This window comes from Lepidochelys kempii, chromosome 13 (assembly GCF_965140285.1).
Source record: "Lepidochelys kempii isolate rLepKem1 chromosome 13, rLepKem1.hap1, whole genome shotgun sequence".
In the NCBI taxonomy this organism is placed as follows: Eukaryota; Metazoa; Chordata; order Testudines; family Cheloniidae; genus Lepidochelys; species Lepidochelys kempii.
Window position 1 is genome coordinate 37,559,184 of NC_136392.1, and position 17,767 is coordinate 37,576,950.

At 48.8% G+C, this 17,767-nt stretch overlaps 1 protein-coding gene and 1 long non-coding RNA gene across 8 annotated transcripts in view; one reads left to right on the forward strand and one right to left on the reverse strand.

The window, feature by feature from the left end:
• Positions 1-17,767, forward strand: part of LOC140896641 (uncharacterized) — a 34,738-nt gene that overhangs the window by 8,784 nt on the left and 8,187 nt on the right. For 3 of the 7 annotated variants that reach the window (XR_013634514.1, XM_073308576.2, XM_078848226.1), the window contains 4 exons: positions 5,935-7,644; positions 13,179-13,478; positions 14,397-14,524; positions 15,424-15,706. The gene's annotated coding sequence lies outside the window, so the exon portion shown is untranslated. Of the gene's footprint in view, positions 1-5,934; positions 7,645-10,302; positions 11,480-13,178; positions 13,479-14,396; positions 14,525-15,423; positions 17,756-17,767 lie in introns of those variants that run through there. The other 4 variants (XR_013634513.1, XR_012154601.2, XM_078848225.1 and 1 more) reach the window with 4 other exon arrangements.
• LOC140896643 (uncharacterized) lies at positions 516-7,403 on the reverse strand. The gene is made up of 3 exons (XR_012154602.2): positions 6,254-7,403; positions 4,198-4,395; positions 516-3,707 (listed from the first exon to the last, which is right to left on the reverse strand). It is a non-coding gene; the product is annotated as an uncharacterized LOC140896643 (long non-coding RNA).

Here is a 17,767-nt window from a genome sequence, read left to right on the forward strand (position 1 = left end):
CACATCCCGCCCGAGAAGGTTCACGGGGCCCTCTGGCATTACAACAAATCTATGTGACAACTTTAAAGAACCATGCTCAACAGGGATAGGGTAGGATAGGGGAGCCGGGCAGAGATTTGTCCTCTATACCCTGTACCCAAACTTTGGTATCGGAAAGAGAGCCCGGAACAAAAGTTAAAGTGGAGAGGGTGGCCCCGGTATCTACTAAAAAAGGCACAAGCTGTTCCCCAACTTTTAGATAAATTTGCGACTGTAACCCCAAATCCCATTCCAACTCTCCCAAGGTTCCCAAAATCTCCGCCCCTAGTCACTGGGGGTCAACAAGGTCCTGGGGAGCGTTAGGGGGATACCACTGAGGGGCCTGAGGGGAGAGGGAAGAGTCACTTCTTGGTTGACCCTGCCAAGGAGCCCCTCTTGGAAGCAGGGGGCACTCCCTTTTCCAGTGTCCTGGTTGTTTACAATAATTACAGTTCCCATTTTTCATTCCCCCCCCCAGCCTTCACCTCTTCCTGTCCTGCGTCCCCGCCCCCTTCCTCTCATACTGCCGCGCCCCTGCCAAGGTTGGTTTCCGAAGGGAACCTGCAATACGGCCACCAACATACTTACTTCCTCCTTCTTTTGCTTTCGTTTCTCTCTAGGTTTCTCCTTGTCCCTGCCATTAAACACAAAAGTGGCCAGCCGAACCACCTCATGCAGGGGTTTTCCTGGCCAGTCGGGAACATGCTTAGAAAAATATTTTTTTATGTCTGAGGTTGCCTGATCAACATAAAAGGAGACCATCATAGGCCGGTTTTCCTCTGCCTCAGGGTTTATACCACCCCCATAGACACGAACCTGTTTGGACAACGGGGCCAAAAAGGCAGAGAGGTGCTCATTGAGCTCCTGCTGGCATTCGCGAATTTTAGACCAATTAGCTGTTTTACTGCCAACTTTGCATATAGCCTCTAAAAGGCCATTTTTACCGCCACTTTAACTGGCCATCCCTTTATTGCTATTGGGATTCTAATCGGGATCCGTCAGGGGCCACGGAGTTCGGGTATTATCTTCTCTGTCCCAACGCCGATTGGCATCCAGGATGGAATATTTTTCATCGGGGTTAAAGAGAGAATTACCTGAACATCTCCCCATGTAGGATTGAACGCGGTAAATACAGACCGAATAGTTTGCAGAACCTTTTCCGAATCGTCACGAAGCCGGGGCATCTGCTGTTGCCAAGTAACCAAATCATTCGGGCTGAAAGGCCGGTGGACACGGGGGAAAATTATCTGCTCATTGCCAGCCTGATCATGGCTCACAAGAGGTTGCTTGACAAGGGGAGCCTGCAGAGCAACGGGTGGGTCAATAGCAGGCCTATACAGGTCGGGGGGTGGCAAACAAGGAGGCAACAGACACAAATCAGAAAGCCGAGCATAAGCAGGAGGAGGGGCAGAAGCAGGCATAGCACAGAGCAGGGCTGGAGACCCCTGAGACAAATAAGAGAAGGAGGAAGAAAGAGGACATCCTTCGGCACGCGCATAAGCCCAGTTGTCCCATACATACCAATAATCCATCTGGGCTGAAGCTTTGTCTTCCAGCCTTTTCCTAAGTGCTGTTAATTTTTCCCCAGCAAAGGACCCATCCGGTGGCCATTCGAGAAGTGTTTGAGTTGTTAGTGCTGGGCACTCAACCTTGCACAAGATTACAGCTTTCTTTTAACCTAAACCATGGGTACCAAAAATATTCCTCCAATTCTCGAGAATTTCAGCCAAAGGGGTCCCTTTACTTACACTCTGCCCAGAACCCATAATGGGCTACAAAAAAGGACACCAAATGTGCCACCTTATCACCTAAGTGACGGCTCACACTCCCACTCCTCGGAGTTCTCAAAGGTGAACTCACCCTGTGCCGGCTGGGGCTGTCCGAGAGGAGGAGCGCGGTCTCGCCCGTCGGGGCGAACCTAGAGTCCCATCTGGGTCGCCACGAACTGTTGCGAATTATACCTGATAGGTCACGCGCAGTTCGAGTCTAGGCTGAGGCACACGAACAAAGTCCACAACTGCAGAGTTCCCAAAGACATTAAGTTTATTACACTCGAGCGTGGTGCCCCCCTGCTAGTCAGAAGGGGACCCCGAATGCAGGTTATACAAAGATTTTTTACCTTTTAGCAAACCATGTTGCCCTCGTGCATCGGAAACCTTAGCCAATAGACAAACCCTTTCCTTATCTACCACCTATTCTTGCAAGGTACATTCCCCATGCTAAACCATTACTTCAACTACACAGCATGGCCCTAAAGCAATGCATCAGTAACTTTTCTTATCAGGATGGGAGGCCCACAGCAAAAGGCCAGGAGGCAGGGAGTTAGGAACAGACAAAGAACAGAAACTGGGAGTCGAGACAGGCTGGAGACAAGGGGGGGAGTTTCCCAGGAATGCAGTATCTAAGGAACACTCCTCCTGGTACATGATGTGCTTGCTCTTAGACAATGGTGGGCCCCAAACCAAAATGGAGTCACATATGCTAACTTTTCCTTAACAATAGGGTGCTGTTAACGTGACCATCATTAATTTGCACCATGGTGTCTAGGAAGTGGACCTCCCGTGTAGATTGGTCCAGGCTGAGGTTGATGGTGGGGTGGAAGCTGTTGAAATTGTGGTGGAATTCTTCCAGGGTTTCCTTCCCATGGGTCTAGATGATGAATAGGTCATCAATGTAATGTAGGTAGAGAAGGGGCGTGAGTGGACAAGAGCTGAGGAAGCATTGTTCCAGGTCAGCCATAAAAATGTTGGCATATTGTGGGGCCATGCGGGTGCCCATAGTGGGACCACTCGTCTGGAGGTATATATTGTCACCAAATTTGAAATAATTGTGCGTGAAGATAAAGTCACAGAGCTCAGCAACCAGTTGTGCTGTGGCATCATCAGGGATACTGTTCCTGACAGCTTGTATTCCATCTGTGTGTGGGATGTTTGTGTAGAGGGCCTCTACATCCATGGTGGCTAGGATGGTGTTTTCTGAAAGATCACCAGTGCATTGTAGTTTTCTCAGGAAATCAGTGGCGTCACAGAGATAGCTGGGAGTGCTGGTGGCGTAGGGTCTGAATAGAGGGTCCACATATCTGGGCAGTCCTTCAGTGAGAGTGCCAATGCCTGAGATAATGGGGCATCCAGGGTTTCTGAGTTTCTGGATCTTGGGTAGTAGATAGAATAACCCCGGTCGGGGCTCTAAGGGTATGTTGATTTGTTCCTGGGTTAGTGTAGGGAGTGTCCTGAGTAGATGGTGCAGTTTCTTAGTGTATTCCTCCGTGGGATCTGAGGAAAGTGGCCTGTAGAATTTGGTATTGGAGAGTTGTCTGGCAGCCTCCTTTTGGTAGTCAGACCTGTTCATGATGACAACAGCACCGCCTTTATCAGCCTCATTGATTATAATGTCAGGGTTGTTTCTGAGGCTGTGGATGGCGTTGCGTTCTGCACGACTTGGATTATGAGGCAAGTGATGGTTTTTTCCACAATTTCTGCCTGTGCACGTCAGCGGAAGCACTCTATGTATAGGTCCAGACATGGACTCCACATGGACTCCTCCTGAGGGTCGAAATGACAGTCTGGACCTATACATAGAATGCTTCTGCCGACGGCAGTTCATTCACCTGCACGTCCACCAATGTCATCTACGCCATCATGTGCCAGCAATGCCCCTCTGCCATGTTAGTTGGCCAGACTGGACAGTCCCTACGTAAAAGGATAAATGGACACAAATCAGATGTTAGGAATGGCAATATACAGAAACCTGTAGGAGAACACTTCAACCTCCCTGGGCACACAGTAGCAGATTTCAAGGCAGCCATCCTGTAGCAAAAAAACTTCAGGACCAGACTTCAACGAGAAACTGCTGAACTTCAGTTCACTTGCAAATTGGACACCATCAGCCCAGGGTTAAACACAGACTGGGACTGGCTCGCCAACTGCAAAAGCAGTTTCTCCTCCCTTGGTGTTCACACCTCCACTGCTAGAAGAGGGCCTCATCCTCCCTGATTGCACTAACCTAGTTATCCCTAGCCTGATTCTTGCTGGCATATTTATACCTGCCTCTGGAAATTTCCACTACATGCATCTGACGACGTGGGGATTCACCCACCAACGCTTCTGCTCCAACACGTCTGTTAGTCTATAAGGTGCCACAGGACTCTTGGCCACATATAGCAATATTTCATAACCTCACATTTTCTTTGTTCGGTCTGTCCTGTAGTAGGTGACTTCTGGGTACTCTTCTGGCTCTGTCAATCTGTTTCTTCACTTCAGCAGGTGGGTATTGTAGTTGTAAGAATGCTCGTTCACCTGCACATCTACCAATGTGATAGATGCCATCATGTGCCAGCAATGCCCCTCTGCCATGTACATTGGTCAAACTGGACAGTCTCTATGTAAAAGAATAAATGGACACAAATCAGATGTCAAGAATTATAACATTCATAAACCAGTCGGAGAACACTTCAGTCTCTCTGGTCACTCGATTTCTGATCTAAAAGTGGCAATTCTTCAACAAAAAAACTTCGAAAACAGACTCCAACGAGAGACTGCTGAATTGGAATTAATTTGCAAATTGGATACAATTAACTTAGGCTTGAATAGAGACTGGGAGTGGTTGAGTCATTATACAAAGTAAAACTATTTCCCCTTGTTTATTCCTCCCCCCCTCCCCCCGTTCCTCAGAGGTTCTTGTTAACTCCTGGAAATGTGCTGGAAATGGCCCACCTTGATTATCACTTCAAAAGGTTTTCTCTCCCCCCACCCCACTCTCCTGCTGGTAATAGCTCATCTTAAGTGATCACTCTCCTTACAATGTGTATGATAAACACCCATTTTTTCATGGTCTGTGTGTATATAAATCTCCTCACTGTATTTTCCGCTTTATGCATCCGATGAAGTGAGCTGTAGCTCACGAAAGCTCATGCTCAAATAAATTGGTTAGTCTCTAAGGTGCCACAAGTCCTCCTTTTCTTTTTGCGAATACAGACTAACACGGCTGTTACTCTGAAAAGTGTGAATATGGGGGTTCCATAGTGCTACTTTGAGGTACAGAGTGTCACACAGGATACAAGTACAGCTCTGCTGCCCTTGATTAGTACAACAAGGATAACAACCCTCTCGTACCCCTGCCCCCAATAACAAAGTGACTTGTGATCCAGCACCAGCCAAAAGTCATCATTTGGGCAAAGCAGCTCCCTCATGCTGAGCACATAGGCAGGGTAGGTGTGTTCATGCAAACAAAGTTGGCTCCTGAAGTCCTCTTCCCCAGCTCACCACTAGATGTCAGGGGAGAGCTCATTCAGACCTTACATCGGCTAACGTGATTTTATGGCACATAAAGGGTAAGGGTTGCTTTATGGAAGGAAGGTGCCTTCCCATGAAACATGGAGTGTTTATAGCAATGGACAAAACAACTGTCGATAAGACATGGTATTTAATTAAAAACCCAAAGAGGCTCCAACAAGGACCCACAATAGCTTGTGTTTTCTTTTTCACATGTGTGCTTTGGATGCAAAATCCAACCGGGCACCAGGACAGATCAGTGAATATATAAATGGAGCTTCACCATTAACATTCTTAAGGTGCCACAAGTACTCCTATTCTTATCCAAAAGTTCTGTCTAGCTGTGGTGCGAAGTAAATGTTGTTAGCAAGTAAAAACCGATATGGTAGTGATATGAAAATGGGAAAAGAATAATTGTATTAAAACTAAGCAATTTGTATAAAAGATTGACATGCCCTTGATTAAAAACAAATCCAACAAATAGCTTAGGGTTACAGCTATTGAAAATGTTGTTTCACAATATTTAGTTGATTAACATGCCAAGTGTAAAATTTCACGAGTCTGCAGTCAGTGGGATTTGGTCAAAAATGGTTACAAGCTATTGAGAGCCATTATGGACAAATAAGGAAACTTTTAAAATTCACAGGCCTGCCAAGGTGGAGCAGCAATGAAACCGAAGGCAGCTGGGAGGAGTCGGCTCGGGAGCAGAGATTTTTGGACTGGTGGGTCGCTCTGAAAGCAAGGTGACCGAGAGACGCTGTGGGAACATGACCAAGCATTTCAACAGATACTAGCAGCAGAACTGCTTGCTCCATTACATGAACAAGGCTTTCAGCCAGAATTAGCATCCTAAGTATCATATTTTGTAAAGCAACAGATCAAAATACTATTAATAAAGAGCTTTTAAAGGTAGTGCCCCTCCCCCCCATCCACCCAGTTACCTCCTTCAGCACCGATCTCCTTACATGTTTTGATGGACAGGCTTGGGTTGTTCTGGATCCTGCTTCCCACTCAGCAGGACGTAACTTTTGTATTTTCTTCCCCTTTGAATTTATGTGGCAGGGCCTCCTCCCCCGTCACTACTTCCTGGCTGCATCACCCGGGCAGCTTGGGAGAAAAATTCTAAGCACAGGATAATCCCCACTTACTTGCCTGATAGTTGGACACGCCCCAGAAATAACACAAACACACACAATACATTCAACATAGTATATTAAACAAGAGATAAATATAACATTAGAGGGTAAAGCAGTATTCTCAGGGTCACCAGTACCCACGCTGATAAGACCCATAAATTTCCCATCACATGACCTGACATAGCAAATGTAAAATTAGTGTCCCGTGGCTATGCACACTTTGCAGGGGCCCTTGATGCCCTGTGACCACGATATCTTAAATGCACCAGCTGATGGGGTTCAGTAAAGCCCAAAAGACTCACAAGTAGGATAAGGTGATAAGTCCCTCCACAGGTTTAATAAGCAGCAGGTAATAAACCCCCAACCCCCTGAGTTGAAGACATAGTTCCGGGACTAGGGGTCCCCAAACAATTTCCCTGAAGGTGAAAATTGTATTTATGGGTCAAGCATCATAAAGTGCCGCAACTTCCCAAACGCAGAATGATTGAGATGCCGCCCGGTGGGGTGGGAGGGAAGAGAATGGAAACTGGGGGATCTTGTAGAGGGGGCTGGGAGCTCTGAGGGACAGGGGTGATTGGAGGGTGGGGAACAGCACAGGGTGGAAGTTCAACAGAGGTGCCCCCCACCCTGTAAACTCAGTTATTTTGCCCTTATCCACAGCCAATCCCCACCCCCAGCACCTCCTCTTCACCAGGGGTGTTCCATGTGGTCTCAGCCCAAACTGATGGCCGTGGTACAGCCAGCTCTGCATCTGGTCACTCTGCATCTGGGAGAGAAAGTGCCGTGGTCGAGGTGTTTCCTGCTTAGCTGTGGCTGAAGCAGAGTCGAGGGTCTGTGGCTATGTCTGCACTGGGCGATACGGCCCCATATGGCCCCCTGCAGGGGAAGCCCGAGCAGGAATGGATTCATCTGGAGACCCTGGCTCACTCCTGCCCCCCTGCAGTGAGGGTGTGTGTGCATGTGGGGTGGGGAGGAGGATCTGATATACAAACCCCACACTGGGACAGAAGGGTTAAAAGACTATATTGGGCCCAGCTAGGCCCGCCCCTCCAGCGCAGCAGAGCAAGCTGCAACTGGAGGAAGGGTTGAAAAGGGAGCAGCCCAGCTCAGAAGGGGGAGGTTGGGGAGGAGCAGACCTACCCTGCAGGCTCCTGCAAAAGGAGTCAGAGAAGCCTGGCTGAGACACCGGGGACTGTGTGTTGAGCCCGGTTGGGGCTGAGGTTTGGTTTCCCTTTTATATTGTCTTTTTCCTTGTCCGGGGCTGGAAGTGGAGAGAGCAGTGATGGGAAGTGATGCAGGGAGGGTAATGCAGAGGGTCCACAACCCCCACCCTGCCCAAGGGGTCAATGCTGCTGACTCTCTAAAGGCCCTGGGTTGGAGCCTGGAGGATTGAGTGGGTTGGGGCTCAACTAGCATGACTCTCCGTGATGGGTGGGGTCACAGAAACCCCCTTGGGGCTGCCAACTGATGTGCCAAGACTACGTCTGCCCCTGCTTTCCCTGCCAGCTGGGACTCCAGCACCCTGTCTCGCTGAGCCAGACACTCCCGTCTGCTCCAGCACAGACCCAGGGTCTGAACCACGAGCCCCAAAGCTGCAGGCTTAACTGAAAGCAATTTAAGAAGTGTTCCTGGCTTTAACACTCAGATGCCCAACTCCCAATGGGGTGTAAACCCAAATAAATCCGGGTAAACTCATATATTCTTCACCCTCTATAACACTGATAGAGAGATATGCACAGCTGTTCCCCCCCTCCAAGTATTAATACATACTCTGGGTTAATTAATAAGTTAAAAATGATTTTATTAAATACAGAAAGTAGGGATTTAAGTGGTTTCAAGTAGTAACAGACAGAACAAAGTGAATTGCCAAGCAAAATAAAATAGAACACGCAAATCTAAGCCTAATACAGTAATAAAACTGAAAACAGATAAAATCTCACCCTCAGAGATGTTTCAATAGGTTTCTTTCACAGACTGGACGCCTTCCTAGTCTGGGCACCATCCTTTCCCCTGGTACAGCCTTTGTTCCAGCTCAGGTGGTAGCTAGGGGATTCCTCATGATGGCTGCTTCCTTTGTTCTGTTCCACCCACTTATATAGCTTTTGCATAAGGCAGGAACCCTTTGTCCCTCTGGGTTCCCACCCCTCCTTCTCAGTGGAAAAACACCAGGTTAAAGATGGGTTCAAGTTCAGGTGACATGGTCACATGTCCTGTGAGACCCCCAGCCTTCCTTCCTCCCAGCCAGACTCACAGCAAGGCCTGCCTGCAACCAGAGCCATCCACAGTCAGTTGTCCTGGTTGATGGGAGCCAGCAAGATTCCAAGCCACCATTAATAATTACAATAGGCCATCAGAGTTATATTTCATATTTCTAGTTTCAGATACAAAAGTGATACCTTTATACAAACAGGATGACCACACTCAGTAGATTATAAGCTTTGTAACAATACCTCACAAGAGACCTTTTGCATGAAGCATATTTTAGTTACAATATATTCACACTCATCAACATACTTTCATAAAACAATATAGAGTGCAACATCACATTCTCCCCCAGGTGACTGGATGCTAACCATTCGGCCACCCAGCCCACCAAGGACCCTACTACAGGGGGCAGTGGGGATCACATCGGTGGGTGGCTTCCCACCGCCACAACCCCTGTGTCCCTCCAGGGCTCAGCATGGAGCCCCTGGGATCTCATGCTAAGCAGGGCCAGGCTGGTTTGGGACTTGGCTGGGAGACCAAGTGCTGCAGGGTGGGGGCTCACCAGGGGTCTCTCTCCCCTGCCTGTTAATGTTGTCACCAGGGACCCAGCGCAGTGCTAGGGGGCTCTGTGCTGCAGGGAGCCCGGTGGGGACTCAAGAGGGGGAGTCGTGCTGCACCACTCACCTGGCCTCATCCTCAGGAACCAGCCCAGAGCCCCGACTCCCAGCACAGTGAGGATGCAGCTGTTAGGATATAGATATTCAGGCCTGTTGGTAAAGGCCTGTACTCGAAGAATTTAGGTGTATTCTTATCACTTGGCTAGTTAGAGGTATAAAAGAAAGAATCAAAATCACTGTCTGCCAGTGTAAGGTCCTTCTCTTACTGTGACAGTCTAAGGCCCTGTGCTTAGGCTAAGGCCTTTGGCTAAGCAGCAGAGGCAGCCATAAGCTGGGAAGCGACTGGTCACCTGCTCACATTCCAAACTAGTCACACTGAAAGAAGGTGCTATTGGGCTGTTAGGATACAATCCTGTCCTGATAGTGCCCATCGCCTCCAGAGAAAGGGAAGTGCCTAGAAAATGACAGGTTTCAGAGGAACAGCCGTGTTAGTCCGTATTCGCAAAAAGAAAAGGAGGACTTGTGGCACCTTAGAGACTAACCAATTTATTTGAGCATAAGCATGAAGTGAGCTGTAGCTCACGAAAGCTTATGCTCAAATAAATTGGTTAGTCTCTAAGGTGCCACAAGTCCTCCTTTTCTTTTTGCCTAGAAAATGTAAAAGGAAACTTAGTTTGATAGCATCCTGTCTGACAAGAACTCACTTATCAGTAGCTGGGATGTGAAATCCTCATTTCTGTGTTTGTTGTATCACTGTAGTCCCCATTTCCCTATTGTTTGTCTGTATAATCTCTGTCTGGTTCTGTGATTGTTCCTGTCTGCTGTATAATTAATTTTGCTGGGTGTAAACTAATTAAGGTGGTGGGATATAATTGGTTACATAATCATGTTACAATATGTTAGGATTGGTTAGTTAAATTTCAGAAAAATGATTGGTTAAGGTATAGCTAAGCTGAACTCAAGATTTACTATATAGTCTGCAGTCAATCAGAAAGTGAGGGGGTGAGTGTGTGGGTGGGGGAGATGGGAACAGGGAATGGGGGTGGGGAATTGGAATCGTGTTTTGCTAAAGGGGGAAATGGGAACAGGGAATGGGGGTAAGGAAGTTGGAATCATGTTCGGCTAAGGGCAGGAATGGGAACAGGGACACAGGTGTAAGGCTCTGTGGTGTCAGAGCTGGGAAGGGGGACACTAAGGAAGGAAACTAGAATCATGCTTGCTGGAAGTTCACTCCAATAAACATCGAATTGTTTGCACCTTTGGACTTCAGGGATTGTTGCTCTCTGTTCATGCAAGAAGGACCAGGGAAGTAAGTGGGTGAAGGAATAAGCCCCCTAACAGCAGCCAGCAACAATCGCCAGGATAGCAGCCTGGCCTATGGCTTGGGAATCTAGAAGTGCCCCGAGAGAGACGAAGCCCTGGGTCACCCGAAGCCCTTGTGCCCTTCACCTCTCCTGGGGCCTCCCGGCTCCCCCTCCTGCTCTCTGCCCAATAAACCTGAGCTAGCATCCTGCCTCCCGCAGCCCGTCTGCCCCTCCCAGCCACCCCCTGTGGGTCTTCCCTGCAGCTAGACACCCGCTTCTCTGCCTCCCTTCCCTGTCTGAGCCCCCACAAAACCCCTCTCTGTTTCCCGTCTCCTCTGAGCCCCCAGAACCCCTGCTCTCTGGTTTCCCCTCCCCTCTGAGCCCCCAGTATGCCCCTCTGCCTGCCCCTCTCCTCTGAGCCAGCCAAAACACATCTCCACCTCCTCTTGCCCCCTAGTACCTCTCTCTGTCTACTAAACCCTGGTGCCCCTCAAAACTGCCCCTCTGCATTTCCCAACTCCCTCTTCCCCCCACCCCTTGTGTCCATCTCCTCCATATCTCTCCCCTCAGTGTGAGGCCCCCCATTCCCAGTATCTTCCCACTGCTCCTCCCTGCTCTGCGCCCCCAGTACTCACCCCAGGTCACCCTCAGAGGGGCATCCCCCAGGCTGCTGTGTCTCACCACAAACACGTGCTCCGCAGGACCAACCCCCTCCTGCCCCTGCTCAATGGACACCTGGATTTGGAAGGTGCGGTCCTCATTCAGCTGGATGCTGCTGGTCAACTGCTTCCCTAGGGTCACCTGGTCCCGCTGCTCCCAGGTCACAGTGATGGAGCAGGGAAAGAACCCCGTCACGTGGCGGATGAGCTGATCGGTCCCAAGTCCCTGGGACGAGGGCCAGATGCACTGTGGACTGGGCTCAGGGGACGGTGAGAAAGGGTTATTAGTCACAGGGAATGGGACAGCTCGGGGGTGTGGGTTGGGATTGAGAGGCACCAGCAGATCTGGGAGGTAGCCCAGGCCTGGGACTGCAGGGGGCTGCGGGTTGGGATTAAGGGGCATAGGCACACCTTTGGGATTGGGAGAGAGGCCAGGGCTGGGAAAGCAGGGAGTTGTGGGTCAGGTCTGAGTGCCACAAGCAGAGCTGGGGAGGGAGCCCACGGCTGGGATAGCAGGGGCTATAGGCCAGGAGTAAGGTGCACCGGCAGAACTGTCCCAGTGCCCCACCCCCTCCGCAATCCTCCAGACCCCACTCCTCTCCCAGAGCTGGGGAAAGAACTGAGGAGATCTTCCTCCCAGCCCCCCTGCTCCAACCCACCAGATCCCACTCCCCTCCTACAGCCAGAGATAGAACCCAAGAGTCCTGGATCCAAACTCCACTTTTAACCGCTATGTATCCCCCCTGGTGTACCCTCCCGCAGCTCCCTCCTACCCAGTCACCTGCTCATCACCTTCCTGAGCCAATCTGAGTGCTGGGGTCTGGGGACTCACCTGCCTTTGGGGAGCTGGCATTTATCTCTCACTCCAGGCCCTGGTCCTCGGTCTCCAACCAGGAGTCCCAGGCCAGGCACTCAAAGCTACCTGCTCTCCAGAACTGGTGGGTCTCCTGGTCATGCAGGATGTCACAAGTTCAGGGAGCCAGCCTGCCAGTGTTGTTGTCATAGGCTGAGTGCACCAGGTCATTCGCCCTCATCACATGAAGCCATCTGGGAAGGCCGCTTGTGGGGAGATGAGTTGGAGATAGGACACACAGTGAACCCCTGTAGGAAAAAGAGACTGGGATGGGAGTGAGATCCAGACATCTGGGACAGCGACCCGAGGGGGCCCTGCAGCACCCAGCCCTGGGGAAAGACACTGGGATGGGGAATGGGACCCAGGTGTCCAGGAAAACTGGGGTCACTTACCAGCCATGGTGACAGGGGAGAGAGATAGGAGCCAGAAGGAGACCAAGGCAGGTGTGGCCCAAAGAGCCATTTCCCTGGAGGGGAGAGAATGGCAGCTCTATGGAGTGGGGTCTGGGGCTAGGACCCAGAGAGCTGAAGAGGGCACAGCTGCCCCTCCCTGCACTGAGCTCTCTGCTGCTCTGACAGGTGACACCTGAGAGGAAACCCAGCCAGACCCACAAGCTTAGCAAAGTTCAATAAAGACAAATCAGCTGTCCCTTTCCAGTCCTGCTCACTGCTTCCCAGGAAGCCTCGCTCCCCACCAGCACAATAAAGCGAGCTGTAGCTCACGAAAGCTTATGCTCAAATAAATTCTCTAAGATGCCACCAGTACTCCTTTTCTTTTTGCGAATACAGACTAACACGGCTGCTCCTCTGAAACCAATAAAGATTGAATAACTCCTGTAGCTTGTTCCAATTGACTCTGTTACAACATGTGATTATTTTATGGGGAAGTTTTCTGTGAGCACAGAAAACCACTCCTCAGCCATTCCCCACAACAGCTGTTATAATTGGTAGGGACTATCCAGAGACATGGGACTTTGGGGGTGGTTGGGGACGGAGAGGATGGAGGGCACAGATATAGGGAGAAGGGTTGTGGCTGTGGATGGGGGTCACCAATGAGGACAGGGGGTTGGGAAGCCTTGGATCGGTTATGTGTGAAACTCTGTGTTTTACTCGGCAGGTGGAAGAACCTACGTCCTGATCTCGAGGCACATTGATGCAGTGCTTCCAAAGCCGCACAATGTGGAGGTCTGGAGCTGAGAATGCACGCACCTTGACTGCTGTGGGGAAAGAAATGCGTGCGCTGATTAGGGTAGCTAATGTGTATTGTGGCCAATTCCTGGGTCACGAGGTAGCAGAAGCTTGCAGGAGAGGGAGGATTGGCTCATGAAAGGGGGATTCCTGACAACAGGCTGATCTGCGTGGACCAAGCTGGCCTGCTTTGGCATCATGTTTTGCTTGCCCTGCAGCATCTTAAACTGTGAGTTAAGAGGCTGTGATCTATCAGACACTGTGGTGTTATCCAGGAGCGCTGGAAGCTTCCTAAAACCGGGGAGTCCACTAGTGCCTGAACCGTGGCCCTGCCCCCGTGTCAGCCCTTCCCCCCCGAGGCCCTGCCCCTGCGCCACTCTTTTTAAAAGTGATGGGGCTATGCTCCCTGGCTCCCCCGTTCTGGCATTGCTGGTGTGATCTCGGCCTAATTCCTGGTACTCACCTCACAGAATGTGAGAGCAGATGCGGACGGCGTCAGGGATCGGGGTCCAGGAACTGGGATAGTTTTCCCTGATTTGTCTGAGCCTCTCAATCACTGCAACAGTGACAACACGAAAGCTGTTAATCAGTGTTGGAAGAACGTTAATCAGGAAATCAAAGTGTTCATGGCTGACCACTTGCTGCACAGAACTAAGAAGAGCTCTGACACACCCCTGTTGCTTGGAGATGGAGTATGTCTATTGGGCAGGGATCTTTCTCCCAAACATAAAACTCTCTGTGTTTTGGAACAAACCCGGTCTCTGATTTCTCTTGCCACCCCTGCCACAAACTCCACCCATTGTGACACATGACCAGGAACACCAGGCCACTGTCACACAGTTGTCCTTCACTTCAGGCAATGCGAGTGAGTCAGGTTATAGGAGTGGGGAAGATTTCGGGGAGAAGCATTCCCTGAATGCGCTGATGGGTGGGGAGCTGGGTACAGTAGTAGCAAGGGGGCCAGGTTACAGTGAAAAGATCAGGGGCATGGCTGGGGAGGTATGCAGAAACAGGGCTTGTGGGGCCCAGCTGATGTATGTGGGGATGGCTGGCTCAGTATGCAAATTGCAAGGCATGATATGTACAACAGTTTAGTTGATCGCTAACTCCTACCAACAAGATCTCTTCTCCTGTTCAAAAAAACTAGGATGTTCAATGGCAAAACAAAACAAAAATGTTAATGCCAAATGAAGGTCACTTGGTGGTATTGTCGTCGACTTCCAGAATGGTGAGATGAGCAAAACTCAAACATCTGGAAACCAGGAAAGGCCCAAGGTATGGTTGCACCACGCCACCGTCCCTCTATCCTCTTTGTGCAATGCCTCAATACACACAAACACAATACTCTCACTGGCCTTGGAACTAACAGATCCAGGAGGTTTAAGATCCTGGCTTTCATTCACACGTTTAGCTAATTCCCAGAACGAATACCACATGTGGGCAATTGAAGAATGATGTCACAACCTTTTACATAGAGAATTAGTAAGATCAAACTCTGTAGGCTTCTTCACACACTGCAGGATGCCCCATGTAGATGCAAAGACTGGATTTTTCCTTAAGAGTGTCAGTAGCCTCTTAAAATATGAAAAAGAAGAGAGGGAACCAAATGGCATAGCTAAGCTTTTTTCCACCTCAAACAAGGTCGGTGGGTACCCCAAGCTAATGGAGGGATAGCTCAGTGCTTTGAGCATTGGCCTGCTAAACCCAGGGTTGTGAGTTCAGTCCTTGAGGGGGCAATTTAAGGATCTGGGGCAAAAATTGGGGATTGGTCCTGCTCTGAGCAGGGGGTTGGACTAGATGACCTCTAGAAGTCCCTTCCAACCCTGAGATTCTATGATTCTAAGGCACTGTGATAAAAATGGTAAACGGGGGTGCATCATTCTTTTGGGTGCCAAAGGACTGAGATTTCTCTGGGGATCCCATTATCAGGGACTGGTGGTGGTAGGCAGCTGCTAAGCAGCTAGTACAAGCAAGAGCCCTTCTCTCTGGAGGCAAAGGGTAACAGAGTAACTAGGTGATACACCTTGCTTAGTACCCTGAGAACCATCATACCCTTCTGGCCTTATGATGCACAAATATTTCCCCCCTTTGTCTCCACAGAAACCCCAACTCCCAGGCCTTTCCTGGCTCCCTCCTGATTTCCTTCTTTTGTTTCCATTTTTACCCATCTGTAGATCCCAGATCAAGGAGAAAACCAAGAAAGTTCAATACCAACAACTTGATGAACAGTGAAAATTTTATTCTTTATTCAGGCTCGACAAATTCTCTGCATTCTGGCAGCAGATTCAATCCCCCAGAAAATCCCAAAGCAGAACTGAGGCTGCAGGTCATAACGAGAGAAGACTCAGAGAAGATGTAATAAAGTCCTCTGCTTTGGTAACGAGATTTGGAGAGAAGCTGGGGAACGGGAAGCACATGAGCCGGTTTTGCAAGCTGGGAGGAGGGCACTGAGAAGTGGTAAGCATGGGTTGGAAGGGACTGAATTGATCCCACTGATTTTCAGGAGACCAATGCAAGACTCAACCCAAGAAGCTCTCACTCCTGCAGACACCCACGATGTTCATGAAAAACCCAGTTTGCACCTTCAGGCACCTAAATACCTTGACAAAGCTGGCCCCATGTCCACTACATTTAGAGGAACTATACAAGATTGTGTCTGGGTTTTTTGACACTGATTGTTGCCCCCAGAAGTGATAGGGTTTGTCTGGCAGAAGAAGGAAAATTAATATGTGTGTGACTTGGAAACATTAAAATAAATTGTTTTTAAAAAGGAGGGGACACAATTAATAGGCCGGGTTAATGCAAAAATACAAGGTTTGGAATTTTCAGAGTGACAGCCGTGTTAGTCTGTATTCGCAAAAAGAAAAGGAGGACTTGGGGCACCTTAGAGACTAACCAATTTATTTGAGCATGAGCTTTCGTGGGCTACAGCTCACTTCATCCGAAGTGTTTGGAATGACTAACACATTAAGAGCCTCAGATAAGCAAAGAATGACAGAATGTTCATGCACCAGCGCCATCTACTGGATAGTGCTGGAAGCAGCAGAGAAAGTAATAGACGAAATCCGGGAGCTGTTGGCAAGTAATCCTCTTATTCTCTATTGGACCTTAGACACCATCCTCCAACAAACAGGGTATATCAACTGGCATCAGCATGCTGGACCTCAGAGTTTTGCTGAGCCTACCAGTGAAGCTGGAGAACTTAGAAGTGCTGCCAGACACTTGGACAAACCATGTGTCCTGCTCTCGCCTATCCCGGGCTTATCAGGCTGAGAAAAGACGGTGAGACTTCCTTTCAGAGACTGTGTTTCTTTAATCCCAGTATCTGGAAGTTCCCCTGTTGCACCTGCACTTTCTAGCAAGACCTCAAGGAAAAACATCTTGGATTTTTCATAGACTCATAGGACCATAGGGTGAGAAGGGACCACAAGGGTCAGGTAGTCTAACCCCCTGCAAGATACAGGATTTTTTGTATCTAAACCATTTTAACTAAGCAATGTCATATGCCTGTTTCTCCTTTATCCATCCAACTCAATAGCATAAGAGAACCTCTAACAATAACTTTAAGCAACTGCTTTTGATAGTTTAAACTCTTTCAAACCTCCACATTAGAAAGAGCAGGGACCAGGTTAGTAGGATGCCTTCAGACAAAGTGCATCAGAGAATTACTTAAAGTGTGACAAATGTAGTTGAGATATTGAAGAACTGATTGTTATAAATAAATGTAGTAAGAAATCTGACTGTGTGATTTGTATGGTACAGGTGATAGGCCTCAACACTGGTCTATCTACATCCATTGAGTGCCAGACTGCGTGTGTAATCTGGGTTCAGTACATTCCTAGGACATTTTCTGTATCTAATCTTTGATCTATAAAGTTGATGATTATATGCCTTGTTGACTGCAGCAGTACTGTCCAGGGTAAAAGCAGACCTGAGTAGAGCTTAGCATTAAAATGAGAAAGCTCACACTCCCTGGACTCAATAATAAGGAGTTATCCTAATTAAATTTCCTAAAAACAAGGATGGAAAATCCAGTTTGATAGATTTCAGCTTTCAGATCTACTCTGGCACCTTGGCAAATCCATACTCTTTACCCCCCACCCGCCCCCTTCTCACTTAAAAGAGTGCACAGGGTTCTCTTGTTTCTACTGACATGGGGGAAGCCCAAAGCAAATTCAAGGCTGTGAGTAATAGTAATAGTAGGAGAGAGAAGACGCCATTCAATCACCTACACTACCGATGAGATTTGGAAGGAAGTTTGGGAACTGCTGCGAAGGAGGTGGATGAAGGAGAATGGAAAAAGCAGAAGTGGCTGGGGGAGAAGTTTGGTCCGGCCGTGTGTCCTCATCATTAAAGCCATTAGAAACATTGTTATTGAGAGGAAATTGGATTCTTTTTTCGCAAAAGGAAAATATTCCCAGAAAGCATCTTCTTCCCTCGAAAACTGTCAAATTTTTCTTTACAAAACCTGAAAATGTTTGACTAGCAATAAACCAGTTTTGTTTTCAGGAAATATTT